The sequence below is a fragment of the Calliopsis andreniformis genome, unplaced genomic scaffold, assembly GCF_051401765.1.
Source record: "Calliopsis andreniformis isolate RMS-2024a unplaced genomic scaffold, iyCalAndr_principal scaffold0024, whole genome shotgun sequence".
Lineage (NCBI taxonomy): Eukaryota > Metazoa > Arthropoda > Insecta > Hymenoptera > Andrenidae > Calliopsis > Calliopsis andreniformis.
Genome location: NW_027480433.1, coordinates 11,525,589 through 11,550,576, shown reverse-complemented (window position 1 = coordinate 11,550,576; position 24,988 = coordinate 11,525,589).

Here is a 24,988-nt window from a genome sequence, read left to right as displayed (position 1 = left end):
CTTCTAAGACCCTAACCGTATGATCTGGTGGAGCAACGCCCTAGAGTGAAGCCTAGGTTGCCCGGAACGTACAAATGACCATAACTTTCACACTGGTTGCTATTATTCGTTTTATACGGTGGAAAAACAGTTATATTTACATTGTATTTTATGCTTCCGGCGTTGACTTCTGAGGCCGTTCCTACTCGATGTGGTGGAAGAACGCCACAGAGTGAAGCCTAGGTAGCCCGGAACGTAGAAATGACCATAACTTTCACACTGGTTGCTATTACTCGTTCTATACGATGGAAAAACTGTTATATTTATATTGCATTTTATGGTTCTGGCGTTCACTTCTTAGGCCCTAACTATTCGATCTGGTGGAACAACGGCCTAGTGTGAAGCCTAGGTTGCCCGGAACGTAGAAATGACCATTACTTTCACACTGTTTGCAATTATTCCTTTTATACGACGGAAAAGCTGTTGCATTAATATCGTATTTTATGCTTCAGGCGTTTACTTCTAAGGACCTAACTATTCGATCTGGTGGAGCAACGCCCTAGAGTGAAGCCTGGGTTGCTCGGAATGTAGAAATGACCATAACTTTCACACTGGTTGCTATTATTCGTTTTATACGATGGAAAAACAGTTATATTTACATTGTACTTTATGCTTCCGGCGTTGACTTCTGAGGCCGTTGCTACTCGATGTGGTGGAAGAACGCCCTGGAGTGAAACCTAGGTTGCCCGGAACGTAGAATTGGCCATCACTTTCAAACTGGTTGCTATTATTCCTGTTATATGATGGAAACACTGTAGCATTTTTTTTGCATTTTATGGTTCGGGCGTTGACTTCTAAGGCCCTAACTATTCAATCTGTTGGAGCAACGCCCTAGGGTGAAGCCTAGGTTGCTCGGAAAGTAGAAATGTCCATAAGTTTCATACTGGTTGCAATTATTCGTTTTATGCGATGGAAAAAATGTTGTATTTATATTGTATTTTATGCTTCTGGCGTTGACTTCTAAGGCACTAACTATTCGATCTGGTGGAGCAACGCCCTAGAGGGAAGCCTGGGTTGCTCGGAATGTAGAATTGGCCATCACTTTCAAACTGGTTGCAATTATTCCTGTTATATGATGGAAACACTGTTGTATTTTTATTGCATTTTATGCTTCGGGCCTTGACTTCTAAGGCTCTACCTATTCAATCTGTTGGTGCAACGCTCTAGGGTGAAGCCTAGGTTGCTCGGAATGTAGAAATGACCATAACTTTCACACTGGTTGCAATTATTCGTTTTATACGATGGAAAAGCAGTTGTATTTATATCGTATTTTATGCTTCTGGCGTTGTCTTCTTAGGCCCTAACTATACGATCTGGTGGAGCAACGCCCTAGAGTGAAGCCTAGGTTGCCTGGAACGTAGAAATGACCATCACTTTCACACGGGTTGCAATTATTCCTGTTATAGGATGGAAAGACTGTTGTATTTTTATTGTATATAATACTCCAGGCGGTGACTTCTGCGGCCGTAGCTATTCGATGTGGTGGAAGAACGCCATAGAGTGAAGCCTAGGTTGCCCGGAACGTAGAAATGACCATAACTTTCACACTGGTTGCTATTATTCGTTTTATACGATGAAAAAACTGTTATATTTATATTGCATTTTATGCTTCTGGCGTTGACTTCTTAGGCCCTAACTATTCGATCTGGTTGAGCAACGCCCTAGAGTGAAGCCTGGGTTGCTCGGAATGTAGAAATGACCATAACTTTCTCACTGGTTACAATTATTCATTTTATACGATGGAAACGCTGTGGTATTTATTTTGTATTTTATGCCTCTGGCGTTGACTTCTAAGACCGTAGCTATTAGATGTGGTGGAGCAACGCCCTAGAGTGTCGCCTACGATGCTCGGAACGTAGAAATGACCATTACTTTCACACTGGTTGCAATTATTCGTTTTATACGATGGAAAAGCAGTTGTATTTATATCGTATTTTATGCTTCTGGCGTTGACTTCTTAGGCCGTAACTATGCGGTCTGGTGGAGCAACGCCCTGGAGTGAAACCTAGGTTGCACGGAACGTAGAATTGGCCATCACTTTCAAACTGGTTGGAATTATCCCTGTTATATGATGGAAACACTGTTGCATTTTTTTTGCATTTTATGGTTCGGGCGTTGACTTCTAAGGCCCTAACTATTCAATCTGTTGGAGCAACGCCCTAGGGTGAAGCCTAGGTTGCTCGGAAAGTAGAAATGTCCATAAGTTTCATTCTGGTTGCAATTATTCGTTTTATGCGATGGAAAAACTGTTGTATTTTTATTGCATTTTATGCTTCGGGCCTTGACTTCTAAGGCTCTAACTATTCAGTCTGTTGGTGCAACGCCCTGGGGTGAAGCATAGGTTGCTCGGAATGTAGAAATGACCATAACTTTCACACTGGTTGCAATTATTCGTTTTATACGATGGAAACGCTGTTGTATTTATATTGTATTTTATGCCTCTGGCGTTGACATCTAAGGCCGTAGCTATTAGATGTGGTGAAGCAACGCCCTAGAATGAAGCCTAGGTTGCCCGGAACGTAGGAATGACCATTACTTTCACACTGGTTGCAATTATTCGTTTTATACGAAGGAAAAGCAGTTGTATTTATACCGTATTTTATGCTTCTGGCGTTGACTTCTTAGGCCCTAACTATACGATCTGGTGGAACAACGCCCTAGAGTGAAGCCTAGGTTGCCTGGAACGTAGAAATGACCATCACTTTCACACGGGTTGCAATTATTCCTGTTATAGGATGGAAAGACTGTTGTATTTTTATTGTATTTTATACTTCAGGCGGTGACTTCTGAGGCCGTAGCTATTCGATGTGGTGGAAGAACGCCATAGAGTGAGGCCTAGGTTGCCCGAAACGAAGAAATGGCCATAAGTTTCATACTGGTTGCAATTATTCGTTTTATACGATGGAAAAGCTGTTGTATTTATATTGTATTTTATGCTTCTGGCGTTCACTTCTTGGGTCCTAACTATTCGATCTGGTTGAACAACGCCCTAGAGTGAAGCCTGGGTTGCTCGGAATGTAGAAATGACCATAACTTTCTCACTGGTTACAATAATTCATTTTATACGATGGAAACGCTGTGGTATTTATATTGTATTTTATGCCTCTGGCGTTGACTTCTAAGACCGTAGCTATTAGATGTGGTGGAGCAACGCCCTAGAGTGACGCCTACGGTGCTCGGAACGTAGAAATGACCATTACTTTCACACTGGTTGCAATTATTCGTTTTATACGATGGAAAAGCAGTTGTATTTATACCGTATTTTATGCTTCTGGCGTTGACTTCTTAGGCCCTAACTATACGATCTGGTGGAACAACGCCCTAGAGTGAAGCCTAGGTTGCCTGGAACGTAGAAATGACCATCACTTTCACACGGGTTGCAATTATTCCTGTTATAGGATGGAAAGACTGTTGTATTTTTATCGTATTTTATACTTCAGGCGGTGACTTCTGAGGCCGTAGCTATTCGATGTGGTGGAAGAACGCCATAGAGTGAGGCCTAGGTTGCCCGGAACGAAGAAATGGCCATAAGTTGCATACTGGTTGCAATTATTCGTTTTATACGATGGAAACGCTGTGGTATTTATATTGTATTTTATGCCTCTGGCGTTGACTTCTAAGACCGTAGCTATTAGATGTGGTGGAGCAACGCCCTAGAGTGACGCCTACGGTGCTCGGAACGTAGAAATGACCATTACTTTCACACTGGTTGCAATTATTCGTTTTATACGATGGAAAAGCAGTTGTATTTATATCGTATTTTATGCTTCTGGCGTTGACTTCTTAGGCCGTAACTATGCGGTCTGGTGGAGCAACGCCCTGGAGTGAAACCTAGGTTGCCCGGAACGTAGAATTGGCCATCACTTTCAAACTGGTTGGAATTATCCCTGTTATATGATGGAAACACTGTTGCATTTTTTTTGCATTTTATGGTTCGGGCGTTGACTTCTAAGGCCCTAACTATTCAATCTGTTGGAGCAACGCCCTAGGGTGAAGCCTAGGTTGCTCGGAAAGTAGAAATGTCCATAAGTTTCATTCTGGTTGCAATTATTCGTTTTATGCGATGGAAAAACTGTTGTATTTATATTGTATTTTATGCTTCTGCCGTTGACTTCTAAGGCACTAACTATTCGATCTGGTGGAGCAACGCCCTAGTGTGAAGCCTAGGTTGCCCGGAACGTAGAATTGGCCATCACTTTCAAACAGGATGCAATTATTCCTGTTATATGATGGAAACACTGTTGTATTTTTATTGCATTTTATGCTTCGGGCCTTGACTTCTAAGGCTCTAACTATTCAGTCTGTTGGTGCAACGCCCTAGGGTGAAGCATAGGTTGCTCGGAATGCAGAAATGACCATAACTTTCACACTGGTTGCAATTATTCGTTTTATACGATGGAAACGCTGTTGTATTTATATTGTATTTTATGCCTCTGGCGTTGACATCTAAGGCCGTAGCTATTAGATGTGGTGAAGCAACGCCCTAGAGTGAAGCCTAGGTTGCCCGGAACGTAGAAATGACCATAACTTTTACACTGGTTGCAATTATTCGTTTTATGCGATGGAAAAACTGTTGTATTTATATTGTATTTTATGCTTCTGCCGTTGACTTCTAAGGCACTAACTATTCGATCTGGTGGAGCAACGCCCTAGTGTGAAGCCTAGGTTGCCCGGAACGTAGAAATGACCATAACTTTCACACTGGTTGCAATTATTCATTTTATACGATGGAAACGCTGTGGTATTTATATTGTATTTTATGCCTCTGGCGTTTACTTCTAAGGCCGTAGCTATTAGATGTGGTGGAGCAACGCCCTAGAGTGACGCCTACGGTGCTCGGAACGTAGAAATGACCATTACTTTCACGCTGGTTGCAATTATTCGTTTTATACGATGGAAAAGCAGTTGTTTTTATATCGTATTTTATGCTTCTGGCGTTGACTTCTTAGGCCGTAACTATGCGGTCTGGTGGAGCAACGCCCTGGAGTGAAACCTAGGTTGCCCGGAACGTAGAATTGGCCATCACTTAAAAACTGGTTGGAATTATCCCTGTTATATGATGGAAACACTGTTGCATTTTTTTTGTATTTTATACTTCAGGCGGTGACTTCTGAGGCCGTAGCTATTCGATGTGGTGGAAGAACGCCATAGAGTGAGGCCTAGGTTGCCCGAAACGTAGAAATGACCATCACTTTCACACGGGTTGCAATTATTCCTGTTATAGGATGGAAAGACTGTTGTATTTTTATTGTATTTTATACTTCAGGCGGTGACTTCTGAGGCCGTAGCTATTCGATGTGGTGGAAGAACGCCATAGAGTGAGGCCTAGGTTGCCCGAAACGAAGAAATGGCCATAAGTTTCATACTGGTAGCAATTATTCGTTTTATACGATGGAAAAGCTGTTGTATTTATATTGTATTTTATGCTTCTGGCGTTCACTTCTTAGGTCCTAACTATTCGATCTGGTGGAACAACGCCCTAGGGTGAAGCCTAGGTTGCCCGGAACGTAGAAATGACCATAACTTTTACACTGGTTGCAATTATTCGTTTTATGCGATGGAAAAACTGTTGTATTTATATTGTATTTTATGCTTCTGCCGTTGACTTCTAAGGCACTAGCTATTCGATCTGGTGGAGCAACGCCCTAGTGTGAAGCCTAGGTTGCCCGGAACGTAGAATTGGCCATTACTTTCACACTGGTTGCAATTATTCGTTTTATACGATGGAAAAGCAGTTGTATTTATACCGTATTTTATGCTTCTGGCGTTGACTTCTTAGGCCCTAACTATACGATCTCGAGGAACAACGCCCTAGAGTGAAGCCTAGGTTGCCTGGAACGTAGAAATGACCATCACTTTCACACGGGTTGCAATTATTCCTGTTATAGGATGGAAAGTCTGTTGTATTTTTATCGTATTTTATACTTCAGGCGGTGACTTCTGAGGCCGTAGCTATTCAATGTGGTGGAAGAACGCCATAGAGTGAGGCCTAGGTTGCCCGGAACGAAGAAATGGCCATAAGTTTCATACTGGTTGCAATTATTCGTTTTATACGATGGAAAAACTGTTGTATTTATATTGTATTTTATGCTTCTGGCGTTCACTTCTTAGGTCCTAACTATTCGATGTGGTGGAACAACGCCCTAGGGTGAAGCCTAGGTTGCCCGGAACGTAGAAATGACCATAACTTTTACACTGGTAGCAATTATTCGTTTTATACAATGGAAAAACTGTTTTATTTATTTTGTATTTTATGCTTCGGGCGTTGACTTCTAAGGCCCCAACTGTTTGATCTGGTGGAGCAACGCCCTAGAGTGAAGCCTAGGTTGCTCGGAATGTAGAAATGACCATAACTTTCACACTGGTTGCAATTATTCATTTTATACGATGGAAACGCTGTGGTATTTATATTGTATTTTATGCCTCTGGCGTTGACTTCTAAGGCCGTAGCTATTTGATGTGGTGGAGCAACGCCCTGGAGTGACGCCTACGGTGCTCGGAACGTAGAAATGACCATTACTTTCACACTGGTTGCAATTATTCGTTTTATACGATGGAAAAGCAGTTGTTTTTATATCGTATTTTATGCTTCTGGCGTTGACTTCTTAGGCCGTAACTATGCGGTCTGGTGGAGCAACGCCCTGGAGTGAAACCTAGGTTGCCCGGAACGTAGAATTGGCCATCACTTTCAAACTGGTTGGAATTATTCCTGTTATATGATGGAAACACTGTTGCATTTTTTTGCATTTTATGGTTCGGGCGTTGACTTCTAAGGCCCTAACTATTCAATCTGTTGGAGCAACGCCCTAGGGTGAAGCCTAGGTTGCTCGGAAAGTAGAAATGTCCATAAGTTTCATTCTGGTTGCAATTATTCGTTTTATGCGATGGAAAAACTGTTGTATTTATATTGTATTTTATGCTTCTGCCGTTGACTTCTAAGGCACTAACTATTCGATCTGGTGGAGCATCGCCCTAGTGTGAAGCCTAGGTTGCCCGGAACGTAGAATTGGCCATCGCTTTCAAACTGGATGCAATTATTCCTGTTATATGATGGAAACACTGTTGTATTTTTATTGCATTTTATGCTTCGGGCCTTGACTTCTAAGGCTCTAACTATTCAGTCTGTTGGTGCAACGCCCTAGGGTGAAGCTTAGGTTGCTCGGAATGTAGAAATGACCATAACTTTCACACTGGTTGCAATTATTCGTTTTATACGATGGAAACGCTGTTGTATTTATATTGTATTTTATGCCTCTGACGTTGGCATCTAAGGCCGTAGCTATTAGATGTGGTGAAGCAACGCCCTAGAGTGAAGCCTAGGTTGCCCGGAACGTAGAAATGACCATTACTTTCACACTGGTTGCAATTATTCCTTTTATACGATGGAAAAGCTGTTGTATTAATATCGTATTTTATGCTTCAGGCGTTTACTTCTAAGGACCTAACTATTCGATCTGGTTGAGCAACGCCCTAGAGTGACGCCTGGGTTGCTCGGAATGTAGAAATGACCATAACTTTCTCACTGGTTACAATTATTCATTTTATACGATGGAAACGCTGTGGTATTTATATTGTATTTTATGCCTCTGGCGTTGACTTATAAGACCGTAGCTCTTAGATGTGGTGGAGCAACGCCCTAGAGTGACGCCTACGGTGCTCGGAACGTAGAAATGACCATTACTTTCACACTGGTTGCAATTATTCGTTTTATACGATGGAAAAGCAGCTGTATTTATATCGTATTTTATGCTTCTGGCGTTGACTTCTTAGGCCGTAACTATGCGGTCTGGTGGAGCAACGCCCTGGAGTGAAACCTAGGTTGCCCGGAACGTAGAATTGGCCATCACTTTCAAACTGGTTGGAATTATCCCTGTTATATGATGGAAACACTGTTGCATTTTTTTTGCATTTTATGGTTCGGGCGTTGACTTCTAAGGCCCTAACTATTCAATCTGATGGAGCAACGCCCTAGGGTGAGGCCTAGGTTGCTCGGAAAGTAGAAATGTCCATAAGTTTCATTCTGGTTGCAATTATTCGTTTTATGCGATGGAAAAACTGTTGTATTTATATTGTATTTTATGCTTCTGCCGTTGACTTCTAAGGCACTAACTATTCGATCTGGTGGAGCAACGCCCTAGTGTGAAGCCTAGGTTGCCCGGAACGTAGAAATGACCATAACTTTCACACTGGTTGCAATTATTCCTTTTATACGGTGGAAAAGCTGATGTATTAATATCGTATTTTATGCTTCAGGCGTTTACTTCTAAGGACCTAAATATTCGATCTGGTGGAGCAACGCCCTAGAGTGAAGCCTAGGTTGCTCGGAATGTAGAAATGACCATAACTTTCACACTGGTTGCAATTATTCATTTTATACGATGGAAACGCTGTGGTATTTATATTGTATTTTATGCCTCTGGCGTTGACTTCTAAGGCCGTAGCTATTAGATGTGGTGGAGCAACGCCCTAGAGTGACGCCTAAGGTGCTCGGAACGTAGAAATGATCATTACTTTCACACTGGTTGCAATTATTCGTTTTATACGATGGAAAAGCAGTTGTTTTTATATCGTATTTTATGCTTCTGGCGTTGACTTCTTAGGCCGTAACTATGCGGTCTGGTGGAGCAACGCCCTGGAGTGAAACCTAGGTTGCCCGGAACGTAGAATTGGCCATCACTTTCAAACTGGTTGGAATTATTCCTGTTATATGATGGAAACACTGTTGTATTTTTATTGCATTTTATGCTTCGGGCCTTGACTTCTAAGGCTCTAACTATTCAGTCTGTTGGTGCAACGCCCTAGGGTGAGGCTTAGGTTGCTCGGAATGTAGAAATGACCATAACTTTCACACTGGTTGCAATTATTCGTTTTACACGATGGAAACGCTGTTGTATTTATATTGTATTTTATGCCTCTGACGTTGGCATCTAAGGCCGTAGCTATTAGATGTGGTGAAGCAACGCCCTAGAGTGAAGCCTAGGTTGCCCGGCACGTAGACATGACCATTACTTTCACACTGGTTGCAATTATTCCTTTTATACGATGGAAAAGCTGTTGTATTAATATCGTATTTTATGCGTCAGGCGTTTACTTCTAAGGACCTAACTATTCGATCTGGTTGAACAACGCCCTAGAGTGAAGCCTGGGTTGCTCGGAATGTAGAAATGACCATAACTTTCTCACTGGTTACAATAATTCATTTTATACGATGGAAACGCTGTGGTATTTATATTGTATTTTATGCCTCTGGCGTTGACTTCTAAGACCGTAGCTATTAGATGTGGTGGAGCAACGCCCTAGAGTGACGCCTACGGTGCTCGGAACGTAGAAATGACCATTACTTTCACACTGGTTGCAATTATTCGTTTTATACGATGGAAAAGCAGTTGTATTTATATCGTATTTTATGCTTCTGGCGTTGACTTCTTAGGCCGTAACTATGCGGTCTGGTGGAGCAACGCCCTGGAGTGAAACCTAGGTTGCCCGGAACGTAGAATTGGCCATCACTTTCAAACTGGTTGGAATTATCCCTGTTATATGATGGAAACACTGTTGCATTTTTTTTGCATTTTATGGTTCGGGCGTTGACTTCTAAGGCCCTAACTATTCAATCTGTTGGAGCAACGCCCTAGGGTGAAGCCTAGGTTGCTCGGAAAGTAGAAATGTCCATAAGTTTCATTCTGGTTGCAATTATTCGTTTTATGCGATGGAAAAACTGTTGTATTTATATTGTATTTTATGCTTCTGCCGTTGACTTCTAAGGCACTAACTATTCGATCTGGTGGAGCAACGCCCTAGTGTGAAGCCTAGGTTGCCCGGAACGTAGAATTGGCCATCACTTTCAAACTGGATGCAATTATTCCTGTTATATGATGGAAACACTGTTGTATTTTTATTGCATTTTATGCTTCGGGCCTTGACTTCTAAGGCTCTAACTATTCAGTCTGTTGGTGCAACGCCCTAGGGTGAAGCTTAGGTTGCTCGGAATGTAGAAATGACCATAACTTTCACACTGGTTGCAATTATTCGTTTTATACGATGGAAACGCTGTTGTATTTATATTGTATTTTATGCCTCTGACGTTGGCATCTAAGGCCGTAGCTATTAGATGTGGTGAAGCAACGCCCTAGAGTGAAGCCTAGGTTGCCCGGAACGTAGAAATGACCATTACTTTCACACTGGTTGCAATTATTCCTTTTATACGATGGAAAAGCTGTTTTATTAATATCGTATTTTATGCTTCAGGCGTTTACTTCTAAGGACCTAACTATTCGATCTGGTTGAGCAACGCCCTAGAGTGAAGCCTGGGTTGCTCGGAATGTAGAAATGACCATAACTTTCTCACTGGTTACAATTATTCATTTTATACGATGGAAACGCTGTGGTATTTATATTGTATTTTATGCCTCTGGCGTTGACTTCTAAGACCGTAGCTATTAGATGTGGTGGAGCAACGCCCTAGAGTGACGCCTACGGTGCTCGGAACGTAGAAATGACCATTACTTTCACACTGGTTGCAATTATTCGTTTTATACGATGGAAAAGCAGTTGTATTTATATCGTATTTTATGCTTCTGGCGTTGACTTCTTAGGCCGTAACTATGCGGTCTGGTGGAGCAACGCCCTGGAGTGAAACCTAGGTTGCCCGGAACGTAGAATTGGCCATCACTTTCAAACTGGTTGGAATTAACCCTGTTATATGATGGAAACACTGTTGCATTTTTTTTGCATTTTATGGATCGGGCGTTGACTTCTAAGGCCCTAACTATTCAATCTGTTGGAGCAACGCCCTAGGGTGAAGCCTAGGTTGCTCGGAAAGTAGAAATGTCCATAAGTTTCATTCTGGTTGCAATTATTCGTTTTATGCGATGGAAAAACTGTTGTATTTATATTGTATTTTATGCTTCTGCCGTTGACTTCTAAGGCACTAACTATTCGATCTGGTGGAGCAACGCCCTAGTGTGAAGCCTAGGTTGCCCGGAACGTAGAATTGGCCATCACTTTCAAACTGGATGCAATTATTCCTGTTATATGATGGAAACACTGTTGTATTTTTATTGCATTTTATGCTTCGGGCCTTGACTTCTAAGGCTCTAACTATTCAGTCTGTTGGTGCAACGCCCTAGGGTGAAGCATAGGTTGCTCGGAATGTAGAAATGACCATAACTTTCACACTGGTTGCAATTATTCGTTTTATACGATGGAAACGCTGTTGTATTTATATTGTATTTTATGCCTCTGGCGTTGACATCTAAGGCCGTAGCTATTAGATGTGGTGAAGCAACTCCCTAGAGTGAAGCCTAGGTTGCCCGGAACGTAGAAATGACCATTACTTTCACACTGGTTGCAATTATTCGTTTTATACGATGGAAAAGCAGTTGTATTTATACCGTATTTTATGCTTCTTGCGTTGACTTCTTAGGCCCTAACTATACGATCTGGTGGAACAACGCCCTAGAGTGAAGCCTAGGTTGCCTGGAACGTAGAAATGACCATAACTTTTACACTGGTTGCAATTATTCGTTTTATACGATGGAAACGCTGTTGTATTTATATTGTATTTTATGCCTCTGGCGTTGGCATCTAAGGCCGTAGCTATTAGATGTGGTGAAGCAACGCCCTAGAGTGAAGCCTAGGTTGCCTGGAACGTAGAAATGACCATCACTTTCACACGGGTTGCAATTATTCCTGTTATAGGATGGAAAGACTGTTGTATTTTTATTGTGTTTTATACTTCAGGCGGTGACTTCTGAGGCCGTAGCTATTCGATGTGGTGGAAGAACGCCATAGAGTGAGGCCTAGGTTGCCTGGAACGAAGAAATGGCCATAAGTTTCATACTGGTTGCAATTATTCGTTTTATACGATGGAAAAGCTGTTGTATTTATATTGTATTTTATGCTTCTGGCGTTCACTTCTTAGGTCCTAACTATTCGATCTGGTGGAACAACGCCCTAGGGTGAAGCCTAGGTTGCCCGGAACGTAGAAATGACCATAACTTTTACACTGGTTGCAATTATTCGTTTTATGCGATGGAAAAACTGTTGTATTTATATTGTATTTTATGCTTCTGCCGTTGACTTCTAAGGCACTAACTATTCGATCTGGTGGAGCAACGCCCTAGTGTGAAGTCTAGGTTGCCCGGAACGTAGAATTGGCCATCACTTTCATACTGGATGCAATTATTCCTGTTATATGATGGAAACACTGTTGTATTTTTATTGCATTTTATGCTTCGGGCCTTGACTTCTAAGGCTCTAACTATTCAGTCTGTTGGTGCAACGCCCTAGGGTGAAGCATAGGTTGCTCGGAATGTAGAAATGACCATAACTTTCACACTGGTTGCAATTATTCGTTCTATACGATGGAAACGCTGTTGTATTTATATTGTATTTTATGCCTCTGGCGTTGACATCTAAGGCCGTAGCTATTAGATGTGGTGAAGCAACGCCCTAGAGTGAAGCCTAGGTTGCCCGGAACTTAGAAATGACCATAACTTTCACACTGGTTGCTATTATTCGTTTTATACGATGGAAAAACTGTTATATTTATATTGTATTTTATGCTTCTGGCGTTGACTTCTGAGGCCGTTGCTACTCGATGTGGTGGAAGAACGCCACAGAGTGAAGCCTAGGTAGCCCGGAACGTAGAAATGACCATAACTTTCACACTGGTTGCTATTACTCGTTCTATACGATGGAAAAACTGTTATATTCATATTGCATTTTATGGTTCTGGCGTTCACTTCTTAGGCCCTAACTATTCGATCTGGTGGAACAACGGCGTAGGGTGAAGTCTAGGTTTCCCGGAACGTAGAAATGACCATTACTTTCACACTGTTTGCAATTATTCCTTTTATACGACGGAAAAGCTGTTGCATTAATATCGTATTTTATGCTTCAGGCGTTTACTTCTATGGACTTAACTATTCGATCTGGTGGAGCAACGCCCTAGAGTGAAGCCTGGGTTGCTCGGAATGCAGAAATGACCATAACTTTCACACTGGTTGCAATTATTCATTTTATACGATGGAAACGCTGTGGTATTTATATTGTATTTTATGCCTCTGGCGTTGACTTCTAAGGCCGTAGCTATTAGATGTGGTGGAGCAACGCCCTAGAGTGACGCCTACGGTGCTCGGAACGTAGAAATGTCCATTACTTTCACACTGGTTGCAATTATTCGTTTTATACGATGGAAAAGCAGTTGCATTTATATCGTATTTTATGCTTCTGGCGTTGACTTCTTAGGCCGTAACTATGCGGTCTGGTGGAGCAACGCCCTGGAGTGAAACCTAGGTTGCCCGGAACGTAGAATTGGCCATCACTTTCAAACTGGTTGCAATTATTCCTGTTATATTATGGAAACACTGTAGCATTTTTTTTGCATTTTATGGTTCGGGCGTTGACTTCTATGGCCCTAACTATTCAATCTGTTGGTGCAACGCCCTAGGGTGAAGCCTAGGTTGCTCGGAATGTAGAAATGACCATAACTTTCGCACTGGTTGCAATTATTCGTTTTATACGATGGAAAAGCAGTTGTATTTATATCGTATTTTATGCTTCTGGCGTTGACTTCTTAGGCCCTAACTATACGATCTGGTGGAACAACGCCCTAGAGTGAAGCCTAGGTTGCCTGGAACGTAGAAATAACCATCACTTTCACACGGGTTGCAATTATTCCTGTTATAGGATGGAAAGACTGTTGTATTTTTATTGTATTTTATACTCCAGGCGGTGACTTCTGAGGCCGTAGCTATTCGATGTGGTGGAAGAACGCCATAGAGTGAAGCCTAGGTTGCCCGGAACGTAGAAATGACCATAACTTTCACACTGGTTGCTATTATTCGTTTTATACGATGAAAAAACTGTTATATTTATATTGCATTTTATGCTTCTGGCGTTGACTTCTTAGGCCCTAACTATTCGATCTGGTGGAACAACGCCATAGAGTGAAGCCTAGGTTGCCTGGAACGTAGAACTGACCATCACTTTCACACGGGTTGCAATTATTCATTTTATACGATGGAAACGCTGTGGTATTTATATTGTATTTTATGCCTCTGGCGTTGATTTCTAAGGCAATAGCTATTAGATGTGGTGGAGCAACGCCCTAGAGTGACGCCTACGGTGCTCGGAACGTAGAAATGACCATTACTTTCACACTGGTTGCAATTATTCGTTTCATACGATGGAAAAGCAGTTGTATTTATATCGTATTTTATGCTTCTGGCGTTGACTTCTTAGGCCGTAACTATGCGGTCTGGTGGAGCAACGCCCTAGAGTGAAGCCTAGGTTGCCCGGAACGTAGAATTGGCCATCACTTTCAAACTGGTTGCAATTATTCCTGTTATATGATGGCAACACTGTTGTATTTTTATTGCATTTTATGCTTCGGGCCTTGACTTCTAAGGCTCTAACTATTCAATCTGTTGGTGCAACGACCTAGGGTGAAGCATAGGTTGCTCGGAATGTAGAAATGGCCATAACTTTCACACTGGTTGCAATTATTCGTTTTATACGATGGAAACGCTGTTGCATTTATATTGTATTTTATGCCTCTGGCGTTGACTTCTAAGGCCGTAGCTATTAGATGTGGTGAAGCAACGCCCTAGAGTGACGCCTAGGTTGCCCGGAACGTAGAAATGACCATTACTTTCACACTGGTTGCAATTATTCGTTTTATACGATGGAAAAGCAGTTGTATTTATATCGTATTTTATGCTTCTGGCGTTGTCTTCTTAGGCCCTAACTATACGATCTGGTGGAACAACGCCCTAGAGTGAAGCCTAGGTTGCCTGGAACGTAGAAATGACCTTCACTTTCACACGGGTTGCAATTATTCCTGTTATAGGATGGGAAGACTGTTGTATTTTTATTGTATTTTATACTTCAGGCGGTGACTTCTGAGGCCGTAGCTATTCGATGTGGTGGAAGAACGCCATAGAGTGAGGCCTAGGTTGCCCGGAACGTAGAATTGGCCATCACTTTCAAACTGATTGCTATTATTCCTGTTATTTGATGGAAACACTGTTGTATTTTTATTGCATTTTATGCTTCGGGCCTTGACTTCTAAGGCCCTAACTGTTTGATCTGGTGGAGCAACGCCCTAGAGTGAAGCTTAGGTTGCCCGGAACGTAGAAATGACCATAACTTTCACACTGGTTGCTATTATTCGTTTTATACGATGGAAAAGCTGTTGTATTTATATCGCATTTTATGTGTCTGGCGTTGACTTCTTAGGCCGTAACGATCCGATCTGGTGGAGCAACGCCCTGGAGTGAAACCTAGGTTGCCCGGAACGTAGAATTGGCCATCACTTTCAAACTGGTTGCAATTATTCCTGTTATATGATGGAAACACTGTTGTATTTTTATTGTATTTTATGCTTCAGGCGTAGGCTTCTTAATCCCTAGCTATTCGATATGGTGGAGCACCGCCCTAGAGTGAAGCCTAGGTTGCTCGGAACGTAGAAATGACCACTACTTTCACACTGTTTGCAATTATTCATTTAATACGATGGAAAAGCTGTTGTATTTATATCGTATTTTATGCTTCGGGCGTTGACTTCTTAGGCCCTAACATTTCGATCTAGTGGAGCAACGCCCTACAGTGAAGCCTACGTTTCCCGGAACGTAGATATGACCATAACCTTCACACAGATTGCAATTATTCGTTTTATACGGTGTAAAGGCTGTTGTATTTATTTTGTATTTTTGATTCTTCTGGTGTTGACTTCTTAGGCCCTAACTATCCGATCTGGTGGAACAACGCCGTAGAGTGAAGCCTAGGTTGCCCGGAACGTAGAACTGACCATTACTTTCACGCTGTTTGCAATTATTCCTTTTATACGATGGAAAACTGTTGTATTTATATCGTATTTTATGCTTCTGGCGTTGACTTCTAAGGACCTAACTATTCGATCTGGCGGAGCAACGCCCTAGAGTGAAGGCTAGGTTGCTCGGAATGTAGAAATGACCATAACTTTCACACTGGTTGCAATTATTCGTTTTACACGAAGGAAAAACTGTAGCATCTTTATCGTATTATATGCTTCTGGCGTTGACTTCTTAGGCGGTAACTATTCGATCTGGAGGAGCAACGCCCTGGAGTGAAACCTAGGCTGCCCGGAACGTAGAAATGACCATAGCTTTTACACTGGTAGCAATTATTCGTTTTATACAATGGAAAAACTGTTCTATTTATTTTGAATTTAATGCTTCGGGCGTTGACTTCTAAGGCCCTAACTGTTTGAACGGGTAGAGCAATGCCCTAGTGTGAAGCCTAGGTTGCCCGGAACGTAGGAATGACCATAACTTTTACACTGGTAGCAATTATTCGTTTTATACAATGGAAAAACCGTTCTATTTATTTTGTGTTTTATGCTTCGGGCGTTGACTTCTAAGGCCCTAACTGTATGATCTGGTGGAGCAACGCCCTAGAGTGAAGCCTAGGTTGCCCGGAACGTACAAATGACCATAACTTTCACACTGGCTGCTATTATTCGTTTTATACGATGGAAAAACAGTTATATTTACATTGTATTTTATGCTTCTGGCGTTGACTTCTGAGGCCGTTGCTACTCGATGTGGTGGAAGAACGCCACAGAGTGAAGCCTAGGTAGCCCGGAACGTAGAAATGACCATAACTTTCACACTGGTTGCTATTACTCGTTCTATACGATGGAAAAACTGTTATATTTATATTGCATTTTATGGTTCTGGCGTTCACTTCTTAGGCCCTAACTATTTGATCTGGTGGAACAACGGCCTAGGGTGAAGCCTAGGTTGCCCGGAACGTAGAAATGACCATTACTTTCACACTGTTTGCAATTATTCCTTTTATACGATGGAAAAGCTGTTGTATTAATATCGTATTTTATGCTTCAGGCGTTTACTTCTAAGGACTTAACTATTCGATCTGGTGGAGCAACGCCCTAGAGTGAAGCCTGGGTTGCTCGGAATGTAGAAATGACCATAACTTTCACACTGGTTGCAATTATTCATTTTATACGATGGAAACGCTGTGGTATTTATATTGTATTTTATGCCTCTGGCGTTGACTTCTAAGGCCGTAGCTATTAGATGTGGTGGAGCAACGCCCTAGAGTGACGCCTACGGTGCTCGGAACGTAGAAATCACCATTACTTTCACACTGGTTGCAATTATTCGTTTTATACGATGGAAAAGCAGTTGTATTTATATCGTATTTTATGCTTCTGGCGTTGACTTCTTAGGCCGTAACTATGCGGTCTGGTGGAGCAACGCCCTGGAGTGAAACCTAGGTTGCCCGGAACGTAGAATTGGCCATCACTTTCAAACTGGTTGCAATTATTCCTGTTATATGATGGAAACACTGTAGCATTTTTTTTGCATTTTATGGTTCGGGCGTTGACTTCTAAGGCCCTAACTATTCAATCTGTTGGAGCAACGCCCTAGGGTGAAGACTAGGTTGCTCGGAAAGTAGAAATGTCCATAAGTTTCATACTGGTTGCAATTATTCGTTTTATGCGATGGAAAAGCTGTTGTATTTATATTGTATTTTATGCTTCTGGCGTTGACTTCTAAGGCACTAACTATTCGATCTGGTGGAGCAACGCCCTAGACTGAAGCCTGGGTTGCCCGGAACGTAGAATTGGCCATCACTTTCAAACTGGTTGCAATTATTCCTGTTATATGATGGAAACACTGTTGTATTTTTATTGCATTTTATGCTTCGGGCCTTGACTTCTAAGGCTCTAACTATTCAATCTGTTGGTGCAACGCACTAGGGTGAAGCCTAGGTTGCTCGGAATGTAGAAATGACCATAACTTTCACACTGGTTGCTATTATTCGTTTTATACGATGAAAAAACTGTTATATTTATATTGCATTTTATGCTTCTGGCGTTGACTTCTTAGGCCCTAACTATTCGATCTGGTGGAACAACGCCCTAGAGTGAAGCCTAGGTTGCTCGGAATGTAGAAATGACCATAACATTCACACTGGTTACAATTATTCATTTTATACGATGGAAACGCTGTGGTATTTATATTGTATTTTATGCCTCTGGCGTTGACTTCTAAGGCCGTAGCTATTAGATGTGGTGGAGCAACTCCCTAGAGTGACGCCTACGGTGCTCGGAACGTAGAAATGGCCATTACTTTCACACTGGTTGCAATTATTCGTTTTATACGATGGAAAAGCAGTTGTATTTATATCGTATTTTATGCTTCTGGCGTTGACTTCTTAGGCCGTAACTATGCGGTCTGGTGGAGCAACGCCCTGGGGTGAAACCTAGGTTGCCCGGAACGTAGAATTGGCCATCACTTTCAAACTGGTTGCCATTATTCCTGTTATATGATGGAAACACTGTTGCACTTTTTTTGCTTTTTATGGTACGGGCGTTGACTTCTAAGGCCCTAACTATTCAATCTGTTGGAGCAACGCCCTAGGGTGAAGCCTAGGTTGCTCGGAAAGTAGAAATGTCCATAAGTTTCATACTGGTTGCAATTATTCGTTTTATGCGATGGAAAAACTGTTGTATTTATATTTTATTTTATGCTTCTGGCGTTGACTTCTAAGGCACTAACTATTCGATCTGGTGGTGCAACGCCCTAGAGTGAAGCCTAGGTTGCCCGGAACGTAGAATTGGCCATCACTTTCAAACTGGTTGCAATTATTCCTGTTATATGATAGAAACACTGTTGTATTTTTATTGCATTTTTTGCTTCGGGCCTTGACTTCTAAGGCCCTAACTACTCGATCTGTTTGAGCAACGCCCTAGGGTGAAGCCTAGGTTGCTAGGAAAGTAGAATTGCCATAAGTTTCATACTGGTTGCAATTATTCGTTTTATACGATGGAAAAACTGTTGTATTTATATTGTATTTTATGCTTCTGGCGTTGACTTCTAAGGAACGAACTATTCGATCTGGTGCAGCAACGCCCTAGAGTGAAGCCTAGATTGCCCGGAAGGTAGAATTGGCCATCACTTTCAAACTGGTTGCAATTATTCGTTTTATACGTTGGAAAAACTGTTGTATTTATATTGTATTTTATGCTTCTGGCGTTGACTTCTAAGGCACTAACTATTCGATCTGGTGGAGCAACGCCCTAGAGTGAAGCCTAGGTTGCCCGGAACGTAGAAATGACCATAACTTTCACACTGGTTGCTATCATTCGTTTTATATGATGGAAAAACTGTTGTATTTATATTGTATTTTATTCTTCTGGTGTTGACTTCTTAGGCCCTAACTATTCGATCTGGTGGAACAACGCCGTAGAGTGAAGCCTAGGTTGCCCGGAACGTAGAAATGACCATTACTTTCACACTGTTTGCAATTATACCTTTTATACGATGGAAAAACTGTTGTATTTATATCGTATTTTATGCTTCTGGCGTTTACTTCTAAGGACCTAACCATTCGATCTAGTGGAGCAACGCCCTACAGTGAAGCCTAGGTTGCCCGGAACGTAGATATGACCATAACCTTCACACAGGTCGCAATTATTCGTTTTATACGGTGTAAAGGCTGTTGTATTTATTTTGTATTTTATTCTTCTGGTGTTGACTTCTTAGGCCCTAACTATTCGATCTGGTGGAACAACGCCGTAGAGTGAAGCCTAGGTTGCCCGGAACGCAGAAATGACCATTACTTTCACACTGTTTGCAATTATTCCTTTTATCCGATGGAAAAGCTGTTGTATTTATATCGTATTTTATGCTTCTGGCGTTTACTTCTAAGGACCTAACTATTCGATCTGGTGGAGCAACGCCCTACAGTGAAGCCTAGGTTGCTCGGAATGTAGAAATGACCATAACTTTCACACTGGTTGCAATTATTCGTTTTATACGATGGAAACTCTGTTGCATTTATATTGTATTTTATGCCTCTGGCGTTGACTTCTAAGGCCGTAGCTATTAGATGTGGTAGAGCAACGCCCTAGAGTGACGCCTACGGTGCTCGGAACGTAGAAATGACCATAACCTTCACACAGGTTGCAATTATTCGTTTTATACGGTGTAAAGCCTGTTGTATTTATTTTGTATTTTATTCTTCTGGTGTTGACTTCTTAGGCCCTAACATTTCGATCTAGTGGAGCAACGCCCTACAGTGAAGCCTAGGTTGCCCGGAACGTAGATACGACCATAACCATCACACAGGTTGCAATTATTCGATTTATACGGTGTAAAGGCTGTTGTATTTATTTTGTATTTTATTCTTCTGGTGTTGACTTCTTAGGCCCTAACTATTCGATCTGGTGGAACAACGCCGTAGAGTGAAGCCTAGGTTGCCCGGAACGTAGAAATGACCATTACTTTCACACTGTTTGCAATTATTCCTTTTATACGATGGAAAAGCTGTTGTATTTATATCGTATTTTATGCTTCTGGCGTTTACTTCTAAGGACCTAACTATTCGATCTGGTGGAGCAACGCCCTAGAGTGAAGCCTAGGTTGCTCGGAATGTAGAAATGACCATAACTTTTACACTGGTAGCAATTATTCGTTTTATACAATGGAAAAACTGTTCTATTTATTTTGTATTTAATGCTTCGGGCGTTGGCTTCTTAGGCCCTAACTATTCGATCTGGTGGAACAACGCCCTAGAGTGACGCCTAGGGTGCTCGGTACGTAGAAATAACCATTACTTTCACACTGGTTGCAATTATTCGTTTTATACGATGGAAAAACTGTTGTATTTATATTGTATTTTATGCTTCTGGCGTTGACTTCTAAGGACCTAACTATTCGATCTGGTGGAGCAACGCCCTAGAGTGAAGTCTAGGTTGCTCGGAATGTAGAAATGACCATAGCTTTCACACTGGTTGCAATTATTCGTTTTATGCGATGGAAAAACTGTTATATTTATATTGTATTTTATGCTTCTGGCGTTGCCTTCTTAGGCCCTAGCTATTCGATCTGGTGGAACAACGGCCTAGAGTGAAGCCTAGGTTGCCTGGAACGTAGAAATGACCATCACTTTCACACTGGTTGCAATTATACCTGTTATAGGATGGAAAGACTGTTGTATTTATATTGTATTTTATGCTTCTGGCGTTCACTTCCTAGGCCCCAACTATTCGATCTGGTGGATTAACGCCCTCGGGTGAAGCCTAGGCTGCTCGGAACGTAGAAATGACCATTACTTTCACACTGGTTGCAATTATTCGTTTTATACGATGGAAAAACTGTTGTATTTATATTGTATTTTATGCTTCTGGCGCTGACTTCTAAGGCCGTATCTATTAGATGTTGTGGAGCACCGCCCTAGAGTGAAGCCTAGGTTGCTCGGAACGTAGAAATGACCACTACTTTCACACTGTTAGCAATTATTCATTTAATACGATGGAAAAGCTGTTGTATTTATATCGTATTTTATGCTTCAGGCGTTGACTTCTTTGGCCCTAACATTTCGATCTAGTGGAGCAACGCCCTACAGTGAAGCCTAGGTTGCCCGGAACGTAGATACGACCATAACCTTCACACAGGTTGCAATTATTCGTTTTATACGGTGTAAAGCCTGTTGTATTTATTTGTATTTTATTCTTCTGGTGTTGACTTCTTAGGCCCTAACCATTCGATCTGGTGGAACAACGCCGTAGAGCGAAGCCTAGGTTGCCCGGAACGCAGAAATGACCATTACTTTCACACTGTTTGCAATTATTCCTTTTATACGATGGAAAAGCTGTTGTATTTATATCGCATTTTAAGCTTCTGGCGTTGACTTCTTAGGACGTAACTATTCGATCTGGTGGAGCAACGCCCTGGAGTGAAACCTAGGTTGCCCGGAACGTAGAATTGGCCATCACTTTCAAACTGGTTGCAATTGTTCCTGTTATATGGTGTAATCACTGTTGTATTTTTTTTGCATTTTATGGTTCGGGCGTTGACTTGTAAGGCCCTAACTATTCAATCTGTTGGAGCGACGCCCTAGGCTGAAGCATAGGTTGCTCGGAAAGTAGAAATGACCATAAGTTTCATACTGGTTGCAATTATTCATTTAATACGATGGAAAAGCTGTTGTATTTATATCGTATTTTATGCTTCGGGCGTTGACTTCTTAGGCCCTAACATTTCGATCTAGTGGAGCAACGCCCTACAGTGAAGCCTAGGTTGCCCGGAACGTACAAATGACCATAACTTTCACACTGGCTGCTATTATTCGTTTTATACGGTGTAAAGGCTGTTGTATTTACATTGTATTTTATGCTTCTGGCGTTGACTTCTGAGGCCGTTGCTACTCGATGTGGTGGAAGAACGCCACAGAGTGAAGCCTAGGTAGCCCGGAACGTAGAAATGACCATAACTTTCACACTGGTTGCTATTACTCGTTCTATACGATGGAAAAACTGTTATATTTATATTGCATTTTATGGTTCTGGCGTTCACTTCTTAGGCCCTAACTATTTGATCTGGTGGAACAACGGCCTAGGGTGAAGCCTAGGTTGCCCGGAACGTAGAAATGACCATTACTTTCACACTGTTTGCAATTATTCCTTTTATACGATGGAAAAGCTGTTGTATTAATATCGTATTTTATGCTTCAGGCGTTTACTTCTAAGGACTTAACTATTCGATCTGGTGGAGCAACGCCCTAGAGTGAAGCCTGGGTTGCTCGGAATGTAGAAATGACCATAACTTTCACACTGGTTGCAATTATTCATTTTATACGATGGAAACGCTGTGGTATTTATATTGTATTTTATGCCTCTGGCGTTGACTTCTAAGGCCGTAGCTATTAGATCTGGTGGAGCAACGCCCTAGAGTGAAGCCTAGGTTGCCCGGAACGTAGAAATGACCATAACTTTCACACTGGTTGCTATCATTCGTTTTATATGATGGAAAAACTGTTGTATTTATATTGTATTTTATTCTTCTGGTGTTGACTTCTTAGGCCCTAACTATTCGATCTGGTGGAACAACGCCGTAGAGTGAAGCCTAGGTTGCCCGGAACGTAGAAATGACCATTACTTTCACACTGTTTGCAATTATACCTTTTATACGATGGAAAAACTGTTGTATTTATATCGTATTTTATGCTTCTGGCGTTTACTTCTAAGGACCTAACCATTCGATCTAGTGGAGCAACGCCCTACAGTGAAGCCTAGGTTGCCCGGAACGTAGATATGACCATAACCTTCACACAGGTCGCAATTATTCGTTTTATACGGTGTAAAGGCTGTTGTATTTATTTTGTATTTTATTCTTCTGGTGTTGACTTCTTAGGCCCTAACTATTCGATCTGGTGGAACAACGCCGTAGAGTGAAGCCTAGGTTGCCCGGAACGCAGAAATGACCATTACTTTCACACTGTTTGCAATTATTCCTTTTATCCGATGGAAAAGCTGTTGTATTTATATCGTATTTTATGCTTCTGGCGTTTACTTCTAAGGACCTAACTATTCGATCTGGTGGAGCAACGCCCTACAGTGAAGCCTAGGTTGCTCGGAATGTAGAAATGACCATAACTTTCACACTGGTTGCAATTATTCGTTTTATACGATGGAAACTCTGTTGCATTTATATTGTATTTTATGCCTCTGGCGTTGACTTCTAAGGCCGTAGCTATTAGATGTGGTAGAGCAACGCCCTAGAGTGACGCCTACGGTGCTCGGAACGTAGAAATGACCATAACCTTCACACAGGTTGCAATTATTCGTTTTATACGGTGTAAAGCCTGTTGTATTTATTTTGTATTTTATTCTTCTGGTGTTGACTTCTTAGGCCCTAACATTTCGATCTAGTGGAGCAACGCCCTACAGTGAAGCCTAGGTTGCCCGGAACGTAGATACGACCATAACCATCACACAGGTTGCAATTATTCGATTTATACGGTGTAAAGGCTGTTGTATTTATTTTGTATTTTATTCTTCTGGTGTTGACTTCTTAGGCCCTAACTATTCGATCTGGTGGAACAACGCCGTAGAGTGAAGCCTAGGTTGCCCGGAACGTAGAAATGACCATTACTTTCACACTGTTTGCAATTATTCCTTTTATACGATGGAAAAGCTGTTGTATTTATATCGTATTTTATGCTTCTGGCGTTTACTTCTAAGGACCTAACTATTCGATCTGGTGGAGCAACGCCCTAGAGTGAAGCCTAGGTTGCTCGGAATGTAGAAATGACCATAACTTTTACACTGGTAGCAATTATTCGTTTTATACAATGGAAAAACTGTTCTATTTATTTTGTATTTAATGCTTCGGGCGTTGGCTTCTTAGGCCCTAACTATTCGATCTGGTGGAACAACGCCCTAGAGTGACGCCTAGGGTGCTCGGTACGTAGAAATAACCATTACTTTCACACTGGTTGCAATTATTCGTTTTATACGATGGAAAAACTGTTGTATTTATATTGTATTTTATGCTTCTGGCGTTGACTTCTAAGGACCTAACTATTCGATCTGGTGGAGCAACGCCCTAGAGTGAAGTCTAGGTTGCTCGGAATGTAGAAATGACCATAGCTTTCACACTGGTTGCAATTATTCGTTTTATGCGATGGAAAAACTGTTATATTTATATTGTATTTTATGCTTCTGGCGTTGCCTTCTTAGGCCCTAGCTATTCGATCTGGTGGAACAACGGCCTAGAGTGAAGCCTAGGTTGCCTGGAACGTAGAAATGACCATCACTTTCACACTGGTTGCAATTATACCTGTTATAGGATGGAAAGACTGTTGTATTTATATTGTATTTTATGCTTCTGGCGTTCACTTCCTAGGCCCCAACTATTCGATCTGGTGGATTAACGCCCTCGGGTGAAGCCTAGGCTGCTCGGAACGTAGAAATGACCATTACTTTCACACTGGTTGCAATTATTCGTTTTATACGATGGAAAAACTGTTGTATTTATATTGTATTTTATGCTTCTGGCGCTGACTTCTAAGGCCGTATCTATTAGATGTTGTGGAGCACCGCCCTAGAGTGAAGCCTAGGTTGCTCGGAACGTAGAAATGACCACTACTTTCA